A 21,739-nucleotide genomic window follows, 5' to 3' on the forward strand; every position below is an offset into this window, starting at 1 on the left:
AACCCATCTTTAACCAGAAGCAGCTACCAGCTAATATTTCAGCATTACTTTTAGAATGTCTGACTCTCATCATCATACAGACAACAAATATTTTCAGCCAAAGGATGCATGTTTAAAGTCAAAATGTTGTTTGTACGCTAGACGTTTACTCTCTATTTCTCTCCATTGGATTATTTAATAATCAATTTAATTTTGGTAAAGTTTCACTTTCATACTCCTAGAAATTAGAGGAAAATATTGCTTCCATTCATTTGCTATGTTACACAGACCCAGTACACGGCAAAGGTAAAAGATAAAAGATCAATTCTTATGGATCTCAGAGTTTCAAGCTTTTAAGGCTGTGTTATAGAAACTTTGTAATTATTGTGGGTAATCTTGCAGAAAATTAAATGTTGAGTTTGCATAAGTGAAGAAGTTTGGACTGTTTTGCTCACCATAGCTTGTTAGTGCTAAGCATCTCACTGTCCCCGTCAGGCTTTGGGTTTCACTTCACTGCTAGTAAAATGCTATTTGTAGCATGAGTGAAATCCCTGGCAGGGACACACAATCTTACGTTTGAGGCATATGTTAGAGAACTTGTGTCTGTAGTTCACTTGTCTGTTTCAGAATGGCTCTAGACCAGCGGTTCTCAGCTGGGGGCAGTTTTGCCCCCTAAAGGACAATGTTTGAAGACATTTTTACAACTGGGAAGAGGGTGCTGTGGGCATCTAATGAGTAGACGCCACGGATGCGGCTAAACATCATTCAATGCACAGGGCAGCTCCCTACACAACAAGGAATTATCTAACCCCAAATGTCAACAGTATTGAGATGGAGAAGGCTTGCTCTTCCAAAATTTAAAAGGTAAGGGAGAGAGCAGGTCGTGTCAACATTTTCAGATTTTTTTTTAAATCGATAATTTCATGGTTAGAATTTTCCCCATGGGATGTAGAATAAAGATGAAAAATACAAACAAGTCATATATTTGCTTTAAAAATATTTGGAATATAATATATGCATTGTGGCTATTGAACTACATATAACAGCCAATATCCCAACAATATCAGTAGCTACGATGCATGGAGAGCTTGTTGTGTACCAGGTACTGTCTAAAGCATCTTCCCATATACTGATTCAGCTGATTCTAATGCAACTCTATCAAGGAGGTACCAAGCCTGTGCCCTTCAGTACTTAGACACTTCCATGCTCCAGTCTGTAGGAATAAGGTGAGTTCCTGGCAGCCAGTGTAAGGAACAGAACAATGGCAGCACTGACAACAATATGTTTGGGAAGAAGAAGGCTTTATTGTTCTAAATGCCCCCGATCGCTCAAGCTTTTATTCTACGGGGCTATTATTGCCAAATTGCTTCTCTGGGAAACTAAGATTGCCATCATAAAGTAGGTTTATATTTGCTTCTAAAGGGAGAAAAAGAAAAAGGTTTTGTAACTCTCTGCTAGCCAGTTCTACACCTGGTTCCATGCCTGCCTGTCTTTTCCTCTCCAATAATCATTCTCAACTGAACTGGTCTTCCGGTTGTGTGTAACTGACAGACAGTGACTATCCCTTGCAGCTCAGCCTTGTAAATTATGAAATGGTCACTCACACTTATGGTCGTCACCTTCTCTCTGACTTTCTCTGTGTCATCTCTAGAGTTCATAGTGGGAATATGAGCTCTCCCTTTATAATTTCATCATCAGGGTAGGTTTGGTCTACTAAAACAAAATGTTTTGAAGAAAAATAGGTAAAATTTCTCTAGGCAAACCCCATGGGAGATTCTCCAAGAATACATTTAACCATGGAATTTTCCCTGGAAATGCCACATCAAAAGTCATATTCCCAGTGGGGATTTCTGGGGGAATTGGGAAGTTAGCTAGATTTGCTGCTTTCATACCTTCTGAGGTTTCTGAGTCCAGGGGATTAAATTCGTCATAGCTACACATCTTACCTTGGCCAAACTGGCCTATTGTATTAAACCTCAGTTGTCATAAAAAGCCGGAAAGGAAAACATCACAAATAACTGGAAATATATCAGTATTCTGAGCAGCATTATTTATGGGGCACTAATGGATATCCTAGGCTATTTATCTTTCTAGTAGCAGTTGCAACACCTCTGCCTTTTTCTTACAGTAAAAGGCCTTCCTGTTAAGCAGAGAGTCCCCAAGCTTGGTACTAGAGTTGCGGAAAAGTGGCATTCCAGTGTTTGATTTATTTAATTTCTTGCTTTCTCCTCCTTTCTTCTTCATTGAAGAAATAGAACACAGTAAGCATATATTCAAGGTTGGGGAGTCTATAGAGGAACCAGCATAATTGGGGTAGGGTAGAAAGTTGGATAGAAAGAATGAATGACTGTCCATTTCAAAGGATAGTTACCATTCATCTGTTTACAGCAGGCTCCTCTGTGCCTAAAGACTGATTCCTATATGCAATTCATAGTCTGTTTGGTTCAAGTTCCGTTAAAATGTATAAGGAACGGCCATGTTTTAGAGAACTTCTAATACTGTGCATATGTTAGCTTCAGCCTTTTCTCAAGCTCTCGGCCACTCTTGCCTTCTGTGGAGGAAAGGCCTGGAATGCAGGTGAATTATGCCCTGATCAGGAAGGTCTGTATAGCTCCTTTGAGACTTCTACCTATGGTGGTCTGTGGTCCATTTGGTAGGGACCCATCAGAGTTCTGCGTCTGGCTTTGCCCTTTACTTACTAGCTTGTGTCCTTGAATCAAATTGCCATTGCTCAGTCTCCATGACTATAAAATGGATCAAATTATATATATATATATAATACATATTATATATATATATAGTGAAGATTAAATGATGTGAAATATACAAAGCACAAAATATAATGGGTAAAGTGGTGGTGGTTTCTCAGGTAATACTACTATTACTGGAGTTATAATGTACATATTGCTATATATAGTTCTGGAGTCTTAAAAAACTGGACTCATTCAGTATTTAGCTTTCTTTTTTTTTAAATTAATTTTTATTGAAGTATGGTTGCTTTACAATGTTGTGTTGGCTTCCAAGTACTTAGCTTAGCTTTCTAAAAAAGGTAGTCTGAAGACTACAAACTTAGACTCACCTCTGTACTCATTACAATGCAGATTCCATGCCTCTAGCCCAGTGTTTTAAATAGGAACCTCGAGAGGGTGGGCTCCAGAAACTTGCAATTTTAGAAACCCTCATGGGATTCCCATACAGTTCAGAGTTTGGGGAGCGCTAGGTTTGCCGACATCCTTTCCCGCTCTGTGAGGTCCTTTCCCTTCCGCAGCCGTGGGGAGAAATCTAGAGAATGTTAAGTCCTCTAGTTGATGGTTCTTGTCCCCCTAGCGGAGTCTGTCTTTGAGAGCAGTGACTCCGTCCCCCAGGTTACAAGCAGGCCTTTTTACGGTCGGCCCCACGTGGTTGGATGACATAGATGACGTGATAATAAGCGTGGGCCAGAGGTCACGGGACTGTTAACATGCGTGAGGAGATTGTAGGCTTAGCCTCCCAGGTGAGGGAAAGGCTAACGCATCAGCTGTACCCACACTTCAAAGTGTGGAGCTGGTTTGCTGCACTAACTTAATTATCTGCGCTATTGATATCTTTGAGGAACACATCTACATGCCGGATACGGTTACTTCACAGGAGGAGCGAGCGCGAGGTGACCAGTTCCATTGCCAACTTCCTGAAATGCTTTTGAGAGTCAGCTGGGTTGCTTAGTCCTCTCTTGCTCTTGGATTAAATATAAAAATAACTATGTAAAGCATATCAACCCTCTTTTCCCTGTCTGCTGAAACGGCACTCTCCTAGGCTTTTTCTAGAACCCATTAGAGAAGAAGGAGGAGAGGAAGGGTAACAACATGTCAAACCCCAAAGCCCCACATCAGATATTCTTCCAGAACGGATCCTGCTGTTAGATCTCGGCTGAGGGAGAGAAGAGCTGGTCACACAGGTACCTGGCTAGTTCAGGGGTGATTAAGCAGCGAGAGCCTGTCCCGATTCTCACTGCCCTTCCTTCCGTAGCATGTTAGTTTCATTGACATGTCCATCAGAAGCCTGGAAGGGAAAGAAATACAACCCAAACCACGTGATATTTTCATGTCTAAGCCATGAAAGTGTTGGATGTTAAGCACATTTGAAACTATAGACCAAAGGGAGGGCTCTGTCTCTACCTGGTTTTTGCTGCTCCAAACCAGTCTCGTCTGTTACCCCAAAAACAGTAACACCGGATTGCAAGCAGCTTTCCAAAGAGAAGGACTTCAATCTCTGACACTCCCCTTTGATGGTAGCTCTCAAAGACAGATTTTTCTCTGCCAGGTGTTGCTTTCATTTTTTCCCTCCTTACAAGGAGCATTTTTGGGTTTGTGTCATGAGTGGTGGAGTTTTATTATTATTTTGGGCATTATTTTGGAGCGGCTAGATCTGTTGACTTTTCTGCCAGGGGTGTGACCTGAAATGTGAAGAAACCAGGTGACTCAGCCCCCCCTCACTGCCCTGAAATGGAATACAATGTCCTGTGCTTTGCCACCAAAAGGTGGCCTGCTGCTGAAAAGCTAGAATTGGATTGTTTCTTAGGCAGAGACCAGGGCAGACATGTTCGGCTTCGCATTTTTTTTTTTTTTTCGCTCTTGTAAAAGTCTTTTACACAGGATGCCCCAGCTTTCAAAACATGGTCATTTTAATGATAAAAATGCCAGGGAGAGAGTGCTGGAGCATCAGGCAAAACCAGCTGCAGCATCCTGCGTGACGTTCCAAATATTAATACAAATAGAATTAATTCACGCGCCAGGGGTGTCTCGGGAATACATTTTAAGTTGGCACTTAACTTGGGCTTGAGATTTTCCCCCCTGGCTGCCCATGTTGAAAAATGTTTGCTAAACAAGGCAATGCTGGGCCACACTGGATCTATAAATTCACTCAAACTAATTCATTAACTAACCCTTGATTTTAACTAGAAGCGAGCAGAGGTTAAAAAGTAAATGGCTGTTTCATGTTCTTGTTTAGCAGTGAGGTTGTTACCAGTGTCATACCTGGCATATCACTCTTATTTTATTTTGAGGAAAGAGCAAAGATGATGTAGTTATCATCAGTGGGTTCTTTCATGACTTGATTTCTTAGTTCATTAAGGATTAGGTTTTAAAATGTATCTGATGTGCAGACTTATTGAAGAGAATGTCGATTCCTCACATCTTGCATTAAATTTACTTTGGGGCTAAAGTAAGACTTTCTGTGTCTTTCTAGTTTTCCCAGTCTTTCTTTCTATTCCTGCACAGTGAATTTAATAAAGAAACTATCTTGGAGTAATAATTCCGACAAGCCCTGGACATTCCTTTGGGGGAAGAGGACTGACCTTTTCCTGTTTTTAATAAAACCTCTGTGAATTTGGGCTTGGCTTTTCTACAGTCCTGTGCAACTGTCTTTTTATTCCAGAGTTAAGGGTGGGATGAGCCCATTTATTTCCTCTGAATTGGAAGCATGAATGCAGTCCTGGGCTCTTGTGAGCTTTGTAACATTCATGCCTGTTACATTTGGTTCTTACACGCATTTAGCTACTTTGATGTATTTTATCTCCCTTTTTTGTCGTTGTTAGCTTTTGTTTTTTTATTTGTGATTTAGTACTCCATCTATTTCTAAAAGAACTGGGAAGGAGTGCTTTTGCAATGTGGGGTTGAATTCTGCTCTGGTGATTGGCAGGCCATTTTATCCAAACTGTGACACTGGCAATTTTAAAAGCTTCGTTTTTGTCTGTGTCTTGAACAAGGAGCATTTTCCACCTTATTAACTCCTGAAAATCCCAATGGATGGATAATTTGGAATGGAAGAACTTAAGACCTTTTGGGGGAAAAAAGAACAAATCCACAAAATCTCTTATGATTATTCTTTGTGGTCACTAAAAATATTTGGCATGCTCGGTAAAATAGCCTATTTATGAAAGTTAGATATTAAAATAGAATAATGGATATAAAATAATAATTTCTAAGGGGTATCTTCTCCACAGTCTCAGGAAGATACCTGTACATTTGTTTTGATTGTTTAGGCATACCCCGAGGCTTTTAATTCCCTTGTGTCTTTCTCTTTCTCTCTAGTGTTCGATGCGGTTTCGATTTTATAACTCAAAGTTACCTCCTTTCTCCTGAGTCCTAGCATATTCCCTGAGAAATGGAGTAATTTAGATGCTTAAAAAGGAAAAAAAATCTCTGGATAAAGTTAATTTAATATATATGACACAGCAAGCAAGTTTCTATTAAATCCCAGTGAAGAGGGTAAGTGTGGCTTTACCCACAATAACGGCACTGGTCCAGCCCTCTACAACCACATAAGACTACAGTTTTCTGGCCAGGGTTTATTTGGCATCATCTTTTTTAGCTCACCCAGCTTAATTATACAAATATGAGAATCAAGTATATGATGGAGACAGTAAGAAGTTCAGAGGAAAGGGGAAATCACTGGACTCATAAAAACCTTTAAGTGGATCTACATTATCTTCAAATTAAATACAACTCGACAAAGACTTTTGTTGACCTTCACAATATGACCTCAATCATCATTTCCTAGTATTCTTTTCCATTTCAGCCATGTGCTTTGCGTTGCTTTCTCAGTGGGAGATTGGATGGCAGCGAGAAACTCATAGTCTTTTTTAAGAAAAATATTTTTATTGTAAATGAAACACAGATAGGGAAAATGACATGAATCAAATGCATGTCCTGATTCACTGTATGTTTATATATTGTAGATGTATAAAATATGTGTACATATATGTGTGTGTACTATATATGTATATTATATATATATTGTATACTAACTGGGACAAGAAATAGAATTTTGCCACCACCAGAAACCCCTCCATATGCCTCACCCAATCACAGACCTTTGTACCCCCATAAGTAACCATTACCCATTATAATATATTCATTATATTTTTAGAAACACATTTATAACCCAGTGGGTACCCACAAACACTATGTTTAGTCTTGCCCATTAAAAAAAAATCGATATGCCTTTAAGTCATTTTTTAATCTGTAAAGGTCCTTCTTAATCCCTTTCATTTCCTTACAATTTATCTGTTGAAGAACTTGGGCTGTTTGACCTATAGAGTTTCCCTGAGCCTGAGTTTTCCCGACTACACACTCATAGTGCATTCAACAAGTTCTTCAGCCCCTGCCTGTCCTGCAAATTGGCAGCTGGATCCAGAGACTGGATCAGACTCAGGTTTGATCCCTTTTGCTAGACATAGGTGGTGGTTGACAAGACTAGTCATAACTGAAGCTCAGATTGTCACAGTCTAGCCAGTGGGGACCTCTTCAAGTTCGGTCTTGAGTCCTTCGCTCATTGCCTTAAAAGCCCTTGATAACTTCCCTGTTATCTGGTCATATAAGATGTTCCAGGTTCATCTATACATTTCCTGCCCTAGATCTGGAATCAGCCATTTCTCCAAGAAGCCCTAGTTTCTTTAGGTGGGAAATGTTAGTCTGAGTGCTAGGAATGCTTCTCTTCTGTTGGGTTGGTTATTGTTTCCTAACCCTTTGTTAAGGACAGGATTGGGAATCTATCTATCTATCTATCTATCTATCTATCTATCTATCTATCTATCTATCAGAAAGTCAGAAAAATGATAGATATATTTTATAGTTTATTTTACTACATATTTTACAAACTTATGAGTTCATGTTGATACTCCAATTCAAATTTGAGATTATAGAGTTTTATTTCACCTCTTCTGCATTATATTTATATATCCTTCCTTCTCTAAGAATATGGATTCTCAAGGACACAAGGGAATAACAGAATTAGAATATTGCATAATTAGTCATTTGTTTTATCCCATATTATGTGCACAATGGGCTCAGGAGAACTGTGCTAATACAAGGACCATTGTAGTTATTGAAAACCTTAAAACTTTCTTTGCATATGGTACCCCCCAGTCCTTCCCTCATTTTTAAATATGTGTGCTATATCTACATTGTCAGAGCATATAGTCATTAGATACTCTGTTGTCTGCATCTTAGCCTCCTTCCAGGCTTAATTCTACAGCTAACTACATATTTTAATATTCACCACTAGTCCCTGTGTTGATGACCTAATTGTTTTGATTGCCTGAAGCTCATTTTCTAGTATGTTCTTCCAAAAGGACTCATGGGAACAGTATTTTTTCAGTTTTTGCCTATATCCATGCCAGTTTGTTTGAACTCTTTATACTTGCAAGTCAGTTTTGCTGGATATAAAATTATTTTCTTTTATTTAGGATGTCAAATAGACAACTCTTTTTTCTTCTGGCCTAAAGCATTGCTTTAGAAAAACCTGATGATAAATTAACTTTTTATGCTATAATTCATGTTCTCTTTTGGCCTAAAAATGCAAAGGGTTTTATTACAACATGTCTTGGTATTGTTTTGGGGGGGGGGGTGTCAATGTTGGCAGGTAAATGATATAATTTTTCAATGTAATTTCAAGTTTTTTTAATATTAATTTAATATAGTTATTAGTATTTGTTATGTTTCCTTGCTTTGGTTTCTTCTTTAGAATCTTTTATTATCTTTATGTTCAGTTTTCTTTGCCCATCTTTACTACTTGTCTCTCTTCAGACCCTTTTATCTTTCTTCTTTCTTTTTTAGCTTTTCTACTTTTTTATGTTTTATATTTATTAAGGGATTGTCTGTTTTATATATTTGTTTCTAATTTAGTTGGCATTTATGAAATTTTTTCCCTTTTATTTCAATTCTTTTCTGAGTCCTGTCACCACATTTATGAGTTCTATTAACCTGATTGTGGTATTCTTTGTATTTTATATCCTTTCTTAATGTCTTTAAGCTTCTTTTGAAATGATAGGTTATAGTTTTTTTTTAAGAACTTTTATTGAGATACAGTTAACAGACAATAAACAGCATATATTTAGAGTGTACAATTTGGTATCCCAATCGCCCAATTTATTCCCCCCCAGCCCTCCCCTCTTTCCCCACTTGGTGTCCATGTGTTTGTTCTCTACACCTGTGTCTCCATTTCTGCCTTGCATTTCCTCTTTCATAGTTGTTAGCATTTGCCTTATGTATTGAGGTGCTCCTATATTGGGTGCATATATATTTATAATTGTTATCTCTTCTTCTTGGATGGATCCCTTGATCTTTATGTAATATCCTTTCTTGTCTCTTGTAACATTTTTTATTTTAAAGTTATTTTATCTGATATGAGTATTGCTACTCCAGCTTTTTTTTTTTGATTTCCATTTGCATGGAATATCTTTTTCCATCCCCTCACTTTCAGTCTGTATGTGTGCCTAGGTCTGAAGTGGGTCTCTTGGAGACAGCATATATATGGGTCTTGTTTTTGTATCCATTCAGCCAGTCTGTGTCTTTTGGTTGGTGCATTTAGTCCATTTACATATCAATATGTATGTTCCTATTACCATTTTCTTAATTGTTTTGTTTTTTGTTTTTGTAGGTCCTTTTCTTCTCTTCTGCTTCCTGCTTCAACAAGTTCCTTTAGCATTTGTTGTAGGGCTGGTTTGGTGGTGCTGAATTCTCTTAGCTGTTGCTTGTCTGTAAAGCTTTTGATTTCTCCCTCGAATCTGAATGAGATTCTTGCTGGGTAGAGTGTTCTTGGTTATAGATTCTTCCCTTTCATCACTTGAAATATATCATGCCACTCCCTTCTGGCTTGCAGAGTTTCTGCTGAGAAATCAGCTGTTACCCTTATGGGAGTTCCCGTGTATGTTATTTGCCATTTTTCCCTTGTTGCTTTTAATAACATTTCTCTGTCTTTAATTTTTGTCAGTTTGACTACTATATGTCTTGGTGTGTTTCTCCTTGGGTTTATTCTGCCTGGGACTCTCTGCACTTCCTGGATTTGGGTAGCTATTTCCTTTCCCATGGTAGGGAAGTTTTCAACTATAATCTCTTCCAATATTTTCTCAGGTCCTTTCTCTCTCTCTTCTCCTTCTGGGACCCCTATAATGTGAATGTTGGTGAGTTTAACATTGTCCCAGAGGTATCTTAGGCTGTCTTCAGTTCTTTTCATTCTTTTTTCCTTATTCTTTTCTGCATCAGTGATTACCACCATTCTGTCTTCCAGATCACTTATTCGCCCTTCTGCCTCAGTTAATCTGCTATTGGTTCCTTCCAGTGTATTTTTCATTTCAGTTTTTGTGTTGCATATCTCTGTTTGCTCTTTAATTCTTCTAGGTCTTTGGTAAACTTTTTGATCTTTGCATCCAGTCTTTTTTCAAACTCCTGGATCATCTTCACCATCATTATTCTGAATTCTTTTTCTGGAAGGGTGCCTATCTCCTCTACATATAGTTGTTTTTCTGGGGTTTTATCCTGTCCCTTCATGTGGTACAAAGTCCTCTGCTTTTTCATTTTCTCTTTCTGTGGCTGTGGTTTTCAGTTCCACAAGGTGAAATGCTGCTGATGCTGCTTGATTCTGCTGTCTGCCCTCTTGTGGAGGAAGCTATCTGGGAGGCTCGTGCATGCTTCCTGATGGGAGGGACTGATGGTGGGTAGGGCTGGGTGGGTGGAGCTCAGTAAGACTTTAATCTGGTTTGGTGGGTGGAGCTCAGTAAAACTTTAATCTTTGTGTCTGCTAATGGGTGGGGCTGTGTTCACACCTTGTTGGTTGTTTGGCCTGAGGCTACCTAGCACTGGAGCTTGCAGGCTCTTTGTTGGGGCCAATGGCAGACTCTGGGAGGGCTCACACCAATGAGCACTTCCCAGAACCCCTGCTGCCAGTGCCCCTTTCTCCTTGGTGAGCCACAGCTGCCCCCCACCTGCACAGGCAACCCCCCAACACCAGCCAGTAGGTCTGGTTCAGTCTCCAGTGGGGTCACTGCTCCTTCCCCCTGGGTCCTGGTGGGCACATTTTTTTGTGTGCCCCCCAAGAGTGGAGCCTCTGTTTCCCCCAGTCCTGTGGAGGTCCTGCAATCAAATCCCGCTGGCTTTCAGAGTCTGATTCTCTGGGGATTCCTCCTCCCGTTGCTGGACTCCCAGGTTGGGAAGCCTGATGTAGGGCTCAGAACCCTCACTTTAGTGCATGGACTTCTGCAGTATAACTGTTCTCCAGTTTGTGAATCACCCACCCAGCATTTATGGGATTTGATTGTAACGTGATTGCACCCCTCCTACCATCTCATTGCAGCTTCTCCTTTGTCTCTGGATGTGGGGTGTGTTTTTTGGTGAGTTCCAGTGTCTTTCTGTCGATGATTGTTCAGTAGTTAGTTGTAATTCCGGTGCTCTTGCAAGAGGGAGTGAGCGCACGTCCGAAATGATAGGTTATAGTTTTGATCTGTGTTGTGAGACTGTCTTTCCAGCATGCTTTTGTTGTCTTTAGGGATTTTTTTTTTCTGCTCCTTATTCTTTTTTGTATTTATAATAACTTTGTATGAGATTTGACCTTGATACTTTTCCATTGTTTATTTTTATGTGACATTAATTTTCCTGTCCTTTTAGAATGAGGTAAGGTTCAAGAAGTTTCACTACCTTCACAGAGCTTTCTCTTCTCTGTCTGTAGTTGTGTGTGTGTGGGGGGGGGGGGGGGGGGGGTGTGGGGGTGTGTATTTAGTGTTAGTGTTTAAAAAATATGGTAGATTTCTTTCTGGGATTCCCTGCTGCTCTCCCCTCCCCCACTAGACTTTCTGTTTCTTACAGATCTCTTGTTCCATACTGCTCAAGTTTAATGTCATGTGCAGCAATTTCTCATCAGTGGGGACTTACTCTGGAAGGGTAACAGCTCATGGTTGACAGTTCATGGGGACTATCTTGCTCTATTCCTGTCAGCCATACTTACCATGCGGCCCTTGAACTTGGGTGTTAAAAAGGACAAAATCCCTCCCAATTGTAGCTATTGTTCCAAATTGGCCATTGACCTTTCCAGTGAGTGCCACTGGCTGTTTGTAGGATTCTCCTGTTCTCAGGCCCATGAGATGCCACGGCCATTACTTCCTTCTTCCTCTTATCCACATGCTGAGTCCATGTAGGAATTGTGACTCTTGGTAGTTTGCCCTATCAACTTGTTTGGGATTCACGAGGGAATTTTGTCTCTTAGTATCACTTTAAATGTTGTCCATGAGTTTTAGGTCTTGTCTAGTTGTTCTATTTTTATAGCATTCAAAGGATTGAAAAACGACGCTGCCATTGTTGCCAACATCTTTCTGGAATTCTCTCCCGGCTTAGTTTAAATAGTGCCCCATATGATTAGTGGCATGTATCTGAGAAACAAGAACCCAGGAAAAGTGATGCAGCCAGCATCCCCAAAAGGGCTTTCTTCTCTACAAGTTAACTCACCCCAATAGGGTGGAACCCATGAACACAATTTCAGTGGCACCATGTTCCAGGAAACTTAGCTAGGCATCCTAGAAGTGAAAAAAAGAAGTCTTGTATAATTTTTTGTTTTGGTATACATTCAGCTCTTCTTTCCTTCATGAAACATGAGTTTCTATTTATACCCAGACTTCTTTCAAAAATAAACATGGTGACTTATAACTATAAGCACAATAACAAAAGATAAAATATAATAATATCTGGTTGAGTGCATTAGTTAAAGTAGACTAACTGCTGAAACAGACACTCTTAGCATCTTGGTGCTTAAAGTATTTCTCACTTATGCCACCATCTAATTTGGATTGGAGGCTAGGGTGAGTTATATGCTCTGCTTCACATTGTTATTCAGGGACCCAGGACCATCTTCAAGGGCCTCAGAGTCTGAAGCCCTGGAAGAGACAGAGTACAGAATCTCTCAATGGAGGATTTTAGGGACCAGTGATGTCATATATCATTTCTGCCCACATACCAATGGGCAGAGTTTATCCATGTAGAACCATATGGCAGCAAAGGAAGCTGGGAAAAGTAGTGTAACTGTGTGTCCAGGAAGAAAAAGAAATGGGGTTTTGTGAGCCCAGGATCTGGCATGGTGAAGAAATGGGGAAAGAGAAGAGTAAAGAATAATTTAGGGTAGAGAGGGCCTTTCAGCCAGAGAACAATCATATAAAGACCTGGATATAGAGAAGAGTAGATTTGGAAAACTGAAAGAATTCTGGTATGCTTGGAGCATCAGCTGAAGTCAGAAAGGCAGGCTGTACTGGCCTCCTAAGAGGGGCTTGCACATTGCCTAAGGATTCCAAACCTCATCCTGCACGAGAAACAGTGCTACTGGTAGTTGTAAGCAGGGAAGTGCCATAATCCAGTCTATGTTTTTGAAAGAGAATTTTGGCCCCCATCTATTACCAGACATGCCTCTGAACTCGAAGAAGAAACCAATTCTGAACCTTTCTCAGTCATGCGCCTAGTGCTATAAACCCAGGAAAAACTGAATTCACCTCTGCCTGTGCCCATCTAAATCATGCTTACTTGGTAGGCTTCCATTAACGTTCTACAATCACAACCAGGGGCTGCAGTGAGTTCTATAAATTCAGACTGGAAATGTAATTTCAGATCTTACCGGGCCTGTGTTGTTTCAGTGATATTATAATCAATGATGGTAGCTCCCTTTGAAGCTCATAAAGTGACCTCTTTTGACATTGATTTCTCATCTGTTTTTTTTCCTCTGACCTTTCTTCACCTCCTATGTCTCTTGATTTGCTAAGGCATAGTATTTTATTACCAGGCACCCTTATAATAACCACCATAGCCATACATTTCTCTTTGTTCAGATCGTTACTGCCTAAATAGACACCGTTGTGGCGAGATCTAGTCCTGGGAACTGGTGTTGCAATGCTCTTAGAAGGAGACGGTTTTTCTTCCTTTAGAAGATACCAGAGTGAGCTGTCGAGTAGTCTTCTTTGCTTAGTCTGGAGTCTAGAAAGATTGCCATGTGTATTTTTTCCTTTCTTGTGGGTAGAGCCCCGATTTGGGAAAACCAGAGAAAATGATCACGAGTGTGTGGTATCAAACCTCACATGGACATTTCCAAGACATTACCATGTCTTGCTAGAAGCCCATAGGAGGTTGAATAGGAAGGTAAATAAAACGTGCATCTTCCTTAGAGAGGTGTGTGGTTTGTCTGGCATTTCTGTTCCTCCCGGTATGACCTTTAGAAGAGAATGTGATCAGTAACCTATGGGATCGTCTCTAGTCTGGCTGTCAAGGTTCAGGAGGGGGAAATGGAGGGACTTTGAGGCAAGCACCTGAAATGGCTAAGTGCAAACTTAGTAGAGAAATACTCATGTTTTTTTCTGTAGTTTCCAGAAGGTTCCTAAGCACCTGATGTATGATGGGCTTTTTCATTTTGGGCATCTGCTATCTTTGCCGAGCTCAACATTCCAGGGAGGTTACTTTTATTTTTTTCTGAGTTCAAAACTGAACATGTCAGCAGTGAGCAGCCATCCAGCTTTGTAAGGAATGCCACGGCTGACAACTTCGCAGCTGCCGAAGAATCGGCTGAGCCTTTCTCGTAAAGCAGCGCCGTACACGAGAGCCTTTGTGCCACTGGGACCTACCATGGAGTTTCCAAAGCCCTTACTCCTGGAAAACCGTGCCAACCCCTTCTTACCATGTTGCCCAATGTCTGGTGCTAATAACCATGACTGTGGCACTTTGGTAGCTCTCGAAAGAATCCAAAGGGACTCTTCTTCTGTACTGTCAGAGTAAAGAAACAAAACAAAACAACCACTGTATTTAGGGAGAAGACCATTAATGTATTGATCATGTCAATCAAATTGTTTGGAATAAAAGAAATGATTTGGGGACCACATACAAAAGTTTTGTTTTAATATTTATTCTTGAATAATTCTGTAGAAGTCTAATGCCAGGAATGAGAGTCACACATGCTACTTTTCTATAGCATTTGAGGATTTGGGGGGACAACTGTTTTTAAATATGTAATTTTGATATGATTAAGGAAGAGTGAAGGACGATGAAAGAAAAGTACCTCTTGATTTCCATGTTCGTTTTCAGGAGGCCTGTTTATGTTCATTAGAACTCCTATAATATGCGAGAACCATCTTAGTGATTAAGGATGATTAGTCCGTGGACTCTGGCTGGAAGATACAAGATTCCTTAACCAACTGCCCTAGATTGCCTGTGAGAAACCATTTAAGGAATGCCCTGCTGTGGTTAACTACCCCATCAACCAGATTACAGTTCTCATTACCCCCTACCCCCATGAGAAGTTAGAAACTGTTCTCTTCTAAAAGTACTCATTAGGTCACTGACGAGCACTTGCCCAATAGTCTAGCAATGTATAGAAACATTCAGTCAAGGGGAGCTTCCAGTTTGTTTGAAGGACTCTTGGATATGTTGTTAGAAATGTTATTAAACACCTGGTTCTGAACATCTAGATCTCTCTTAGATCATTTTAGAAAGATGGGGAGTGGGACCGAATACCATTCTAACATGAATATAATATATGGTTATTACTTGCGTTGTAACCAGGAATTCATTGGGAAAAATTTACAGAGGGAGATTACTTTGATGTTGATGTGTTCAGTCACTATGAAATTTGCCCTAGCATCTGCTTCAGGGTTGCCCCACGTGCCTTTGGATACTTGCAGATCGTTTTCTGCACCAAATCTTAAAGTCGATCTCTTTTGAATCACCCCCAGTTCCTTCTGTGGCACTTCCTCAGAAGTGGCATGAAGCTTTCTTAAGAGATTTCTTCAGAATTCAATCTCAAATCCAAGGTATGTTTCCATTTTTACATCCTTAGTATGTCTTCCTGGACACCTTGAAATGATTCTGATGGGAAAGTTTATTCAAAAATGGTCTCACTGCTTTTGCCATTGTTATTTTCACAGGACTTTTGAGCACTTTATTAATGGGAAATAAGACTCCTGGACAGATCTAGTTGCTTTGCATAATACCACTTGGCTATTTAAAAACATAGTCGGTATGTAACCCAGCTATCTCTTCTCTCAGGGCAGCTCCTATCCTATATGGCTCTTTTCTCTCTCTCTTGCCTCTTAATACAGAAAATGGCACAGTGACTGTTCCAGAAACATAAGGATGGCCCAGGTCGTGGGCATGCATTGACTCATAATCATTGCCCTTTTAATTTGAGGCTCTCGCACTTGGAAAATTATTTGGATGGTGCAGTAACAGCAAAAATCATGTTGGCCTCCTCTCAGCTTTTGCCTGGAGAAGCCCAAGAAGCCTGTTTCTTATAATTAGAAGGTGCGTGTGAACTTGAGACGTAGCAGAGTCAGCCATTGTAAGCATGAACTGATTCACCTTTCCGAAGTGACAAGTGAAGAATAAGCCTAAGGTTGCCCGGAGCTTTCTTCAGGATAATACCCAAAGGGAAACCCGTGTAGGTTCAAGCCCAGAATTATCAAATGACCCAGTCTTTCCCTCCTCGCCCTCCCCTATCATCCACTGCTTCCTCTTGTCTCAGAACCACCTGAGGACATAGAAACTGCTGACTTCAGCTTCTTGTCCAGTGCATAGGTCTTAAATCCTGGATGTGAAATGAGGAGGAAAAAAGTCTTTCACAAAACCTTTCTTCCAGAATTTCATTGAATCCTTTGTCAGCCTATGTGCACACCTGAAAAAAAAATTTTTCTTCTTTCGATCTTGAAGTCTGTTCTGCTCACTGATTCCTTCCCACACCTGGCTATTTCTAACCTGATGGCCAAAGCAGTGTTCCATGGCCTGAGCAGTCATTTTAAATGGCACTATTTTTACCCTTTGGAGCCCTAGAAAGATCTTCTAAAAGCAGACACAGACACTCAAGTCCTAGTGACACAGGGAGTGAGCTATTGGTACCGACCCGGGTTCTTGGCCTCCTTAATCAATAGAAATTGATAAGAGGCCAGACAAGAAATTCAGACAAGGCTTTTCTGGGGTCCCTGCTGCAGGAGGGAGGAGTGAGAAGAAGTAACAGGTTCCCTTGCTAAGCTCCCCATGGCGGAGGTGAGCTAGTTCCTTACATGGAGTAAAGGTAGGGGTGTGTCCAGCTATTGGGCCAGTGGGGTGGCTGAGGGGGTTTGCCCACTCCTTTGGTGGTGGTGGGTGCAGGGGGCGTGTGCAGTACCTGCTTTTGCTCCTGGCTCTTCAGAAGTGGTGGCTGGGTTTTTGGTCTTTTTGTATCTTGTTGTCCATAATGTGCCCCAACCTTGCATGCACACAGTTATTTTTAGACCCTTATACTTTCTTTGTATTTTGTTGCTCAAGGAGATGTTTGTCCAGGTGCAAGCACTGTAGCAAAGGGTCCCAGGTTCTAGCCTGTCTCACTACGACTTTCCCCAAACTTCTTGATTATTAGTTTAATGACTGATTTATTCTGGTGGGAATCCCACCAGCTGTGACCATTTATTAACAAGCAAATTGAGGAAAAGGCAGTCACGAAGAGAACAGAGGAGGAATGTGACTAAAATTGATCTACATCTAGGTTTGGGCAGTGGGTAACCTGTATCTCTTCCTTCTGCCCTTGAGATCCTGCTTTTCCAACTATCAGGTCATTCTGACACCATTGGTTATTGGAGGTTGGCACTTCCTCTATTGATCCGCAGTCACCTGCCTCTCTGTGGTTTCTTTTAAACAGAAGGAGATGCTTGCCTTTCCTGCCAAGCAACTCCAGATGAGGAATCATTCATATACGGAATGTCTGCCCCCTGCCCGTTATTGAAATTTGAGAGGTCCCCAGATGACCTATGACCTCAGATGATAAAGTTGCCCAGGTTCTGTGGTCTCTTCCATTCAATAGAAAATAATGTTAGTTTTTCTGGGAAAGGGCTATATTTGAGCATGTTCTTTCTCATGTGTAACCTGATTTTTGTTGGACTGCATCTCGTTTTACTACTTCAGCAACTTCCTTGGGCCAGAGCACCCATTTATTAAGCTGTATTGCCAGAAGTTCTTTTTCACCCCCCTGGCTGAGATATCTTGGCAAGTCACTGTAGACGATCTCCAGGGTCCAGGTCAGAGGAGCACATAGGTAAGATTGCCTTCTAATAAGGTTCTCTGACATCTCAGTTATTAAATTCCTATGAATGGGGTTCAAGCACACCTGACTTAACGCTGAAGTTTGCTCCGTGTAGAGAATGCCATACATCTTCTGATGGGAATTTTTCATATATTTCTACTGTTCTTTGTAGATTTACTTACTTGTTCAGAATGATGCCACCTCTTTTCCGGAACATATAGTCTTTCCAAATGGGAAGCAGAGAAGACCTTTTCCTTTCCATATAGTCTTCAGCTTTCACTTTCTCTTCTACCCCATCTGGCTCACTGTCTTTTCTTGTGGCTTCTCTCTTCTGGCCCAGAATAGCTGCTGTTGACTTCTCATGAGTGGCACTGGCTGGTCTCCCTGGATGGGAACCAACTCTAGTGCAGCCTGTGGCAGGAGAAGAAGGCGCTTGGAGCTCAGGCTGTGTCTGTGGGCCTAAGAGTTGGGAGCAGGGCACAGGACAGCAGGGAGATCTTGAGCGCCCAATATGGAGCTGACTCCTTAATGTACCTCCCATCTTCTTGACGGGGCTGAAGGAAGCACCTGTTATTCTTTCTTTTTCTTCTCCTCTGCTATCTTACCATCTTATCACCTCCTCAAAAGAAATTCAACAGTTTCCATGATGGGAATTGTATTTCTCCTCTTCTCTGAGAAGCCTTACTAGCTTTCTTCTTTGGTCTTCATAGAGCCATGATTCTTGGTTATGTGAATCTCATGCATCAGCACTTACCAAATGATTTCTTGCAGGTTACTCATCCTGTGAGATGAAGAAAAATGTTCCTGGGTAGGTAAATTTAGGAAACTGTGTGTATTCCATCTGGCTTCTTGGAGATTCTTAGTAGCATAGTAAAGTGAGAAGTCCTGCAGTCGGAAAATGAGTTTTTGGGTGTGTCATCTAGAATTTCACAGGGATGAAAATTCTGATTAGGAAAAGCTGGGCTCAGGGAGATATAGTTAAATTCTGACTTAAATGATGAACAGAATTTGGAGAGAGGAAGGAACACTAGAGGTAACAATCTGGGCAGAGGGAATGCAAGTTCAAGAAACTCTGAAGACCATCAGGACTGGAGGATAGTGGAGAAATGAGAGAGGAGCTTGGTGAAGCTGGAGGTGGTGGGGAGAGCACAAGGGGGCCTGGTTATGAAGGACTTAACGGCCACATTAAGGATTTTGATCACTGTTGAATGGGCAAAGGAAAGCCTACAGTCTAATTAGATATGCATTGTCAAAAAACCACTCTGGCTATAAGTTGTAAGCATAGGAGAAGGACCAGAGTATGCTGTAGGGTGGAAAACTTACCCACACTTCTTACTCTAGTGGGTAGCAGGAAATACATATGTCCAGCCTCTTCCAGTTTTCAGTCGTTTTCTTTCCTTTGAAACAGTCCCTTTCAGTAACTGCTCAGAGTTTTCCATGCAGTATCCTCCCTAGGATGGCACTGGAGCAATGGGAGAGCTTCCTGTGCTTGGGACACTGGTGGAAGGGAACCTGATACCTGCCTACGGGTCTTTGGGCAGCATACTGGGAGCTCACTACTGCCCTCTGCAGGAATGGTACCTCATCGCCCACCTGGTCACTGCTGCCCTGCTTCCATTTGCTGCTGAACTCTGGGCCTGAGTTCACTTTCTGTTCTGTTTCAGCTGGGTTTAGGGCCTAAGGAGCCTCTTCTCTGCCTCTTTTGCAGCTGAGTTCTCTTGTGCATCCTAACTGCTTGAAGTCTGGCTCTGTGTCCCACCTGGATTCTGGTGTGATGCCCACCCCCTCCCAGCCCTGGTCCCTGGGAGGCTCCCCAGCCAGCACCATCAGTGACAGCCCACATCCCTGCACAGAGTACACAGGACCTTCTGTGTCCTTCTGAACTACACTAAAGACAAGGGAGCCACTAGGGAGCTAGACTCAGGCTTTCTTTTCACTTACTCGTGTCCCTCACAGCCCTCCCCCTCCCCCCCCCCCCCCCACCCCGCCCCTGCCTTTATTCTGCTGCACTGTTCCAGGTTGGGAACTGGAGAGCACCTGGTTAGATGTTTCTGGACAGTAAGTGGAGAAAAATTCTTTACATGTCTACACCCTGGGCTGGAAATGTGGGCTGGTTCATTTCTCTAGCTCCATTTTGTATTCTCTCTCAGCCTAGAGTCAAACAATAAAATCTAGTGTCAAAGCCAACAATCTTACAATGAAATTGGAATCCCCTTTCTTGCTCTCTAAAGATTCAGTTTAGAGGCTTCTGTCTAGTTACAGAGGTCACAGCAAGTCAGCTTTGAAACTCAAAGCTGAGCAATGTGTTCTTCTTGGTGATTCTCATCAGCTTGCCCCCACTGGGAAAATCATCTTTATGGTTCATCTGTAGAAATGGATAGGTGCAAAGGATTGTGATTAATTACATCAATTAAATATTTTAAAAATATTCTCCCTGTTAAAAGTAGGAACATGGTCTGCTGAGAGAGATGTTCGTAACTTGGACTTGGGTGATGACAATGGGAATGGAGAGAAATTAATGGATTAGAAAATATCTAGATAGTTGGATTGACAGTACTTACTGTTTGATTAAATAAGGTGAATTGATCAAATGCGAGGATTTCAGGTTTCTGGTTTGCATGGATGGATGGTGAAACTATTTACTAAGACACAGAATAGTGGGAAAAGAATTGTTTGGGGGGACTAGTCCACTTTTGGATGTAGTGAATTTGAAGTCTCATAGGAACTTCATGAATTTGAAGAATTTGAAGTTCCTGTGAGACATCCAAGAGGAGATATCTAGTAATTAATAGAATGTAGAGATTTATAGCTCAAAAATGGATATTTATCTAGGAAGTCATAATCATAAGTTGGTTGGTGAGTATGAAATCTGAAGAGTGATAACTAGGTGAAACAAATGGTAAACAATCTGATGCAACTGTCTCACTATAAGCAGAGGTTACCACTGAGACCAGATGAGAAATGTCTATTGGCTAATATTCCCTCTTCCATGGGTATATCCCATGCTTCATCACTCTGCCTCCTTTTCTGAAGGACACAGCCTTCATTAACATGTTAATATATTCAATCAGTTTACAGCAAAGCTTACCAACTAGGGAATAATTTTGTCTCTTTCCGACGATGTTGCCTATCTCTGTTCCGATCCCATTCCGTGTTGCTCTTAAGATTTTACTCTCAAAAGTCAGTTTTATTTCTGTGATTACCATACTCCCCAAATACTTGCAAAAGTGTTGATAAGTGATGAAGCTAGAAATGTGGGCAGGAGCTAAATCACTAGAAGACATTTGGATTTTATCCTAAGGTAGGTCGTGGAGAGCCGTTGAGGGTTTTAAACCAAGGGGGAGTAACATAACTTGCGTGTGCTAGACAAGGTTGACGTTATCTAACGCCAGCAAGTTGATCCGTTCAGTCAGTTCAACACCTATTTATTGATCATCTCTTTTGTATAAGATACTGTGCCGGGTGCTATCTGGATATAAAATTAAAAGGTAAAAAGAAAATATTTCCAGTTCTGATGCCAGTATCTATTTTGGATATAGGTAGAAAAAGCACTAATTTTAAGATTGATTTGTATAGAAAAACACAGCATAAGATATCAAAGTTTCTTGACATAAATCCTTTTATTAAAAACATGCCTTAACCCTTTTGGGTCACGACAAGCTCCGTAGACGCTACCTTTTTCCACTCTGGAAAGGCCAGCCCACTTGTTCTTGTGGTGTTCATTCTGTCATTTAGCAGAATTATTTTATTTTTCTTCAGGCCCCTAACGGAATATACTAACTGTGTATTTTGATTTTATTTTTAAATGCAAAAAAATTGAAGAAGCTAACAGATCAATGACCTTCGTGTGCAAATGACATATTTTAAAAGAAACCCAGCAGTATAGGAGAGTGTATCTCTGAGGCAAGGTGGCAAAGGGATTCTTTTAGGGTTG

The sequence above is a fragment of the Hippopotamus amphibius genome, chromosome 3, assembly GCF_030028045.1.
Source record: "Hippopotamus amphibius kiboko isolate mHipAmp2 chromosome 3, mHipAmp2.hap2, whole genome shotgun sequence".
Taxonomy (NCBI): Eukaryota; Metazoa; Chordata; class Mammalia; order Artiodactyla; family Hippopotamidae; genus Hippopotamus; species Hippopotamus amphibius.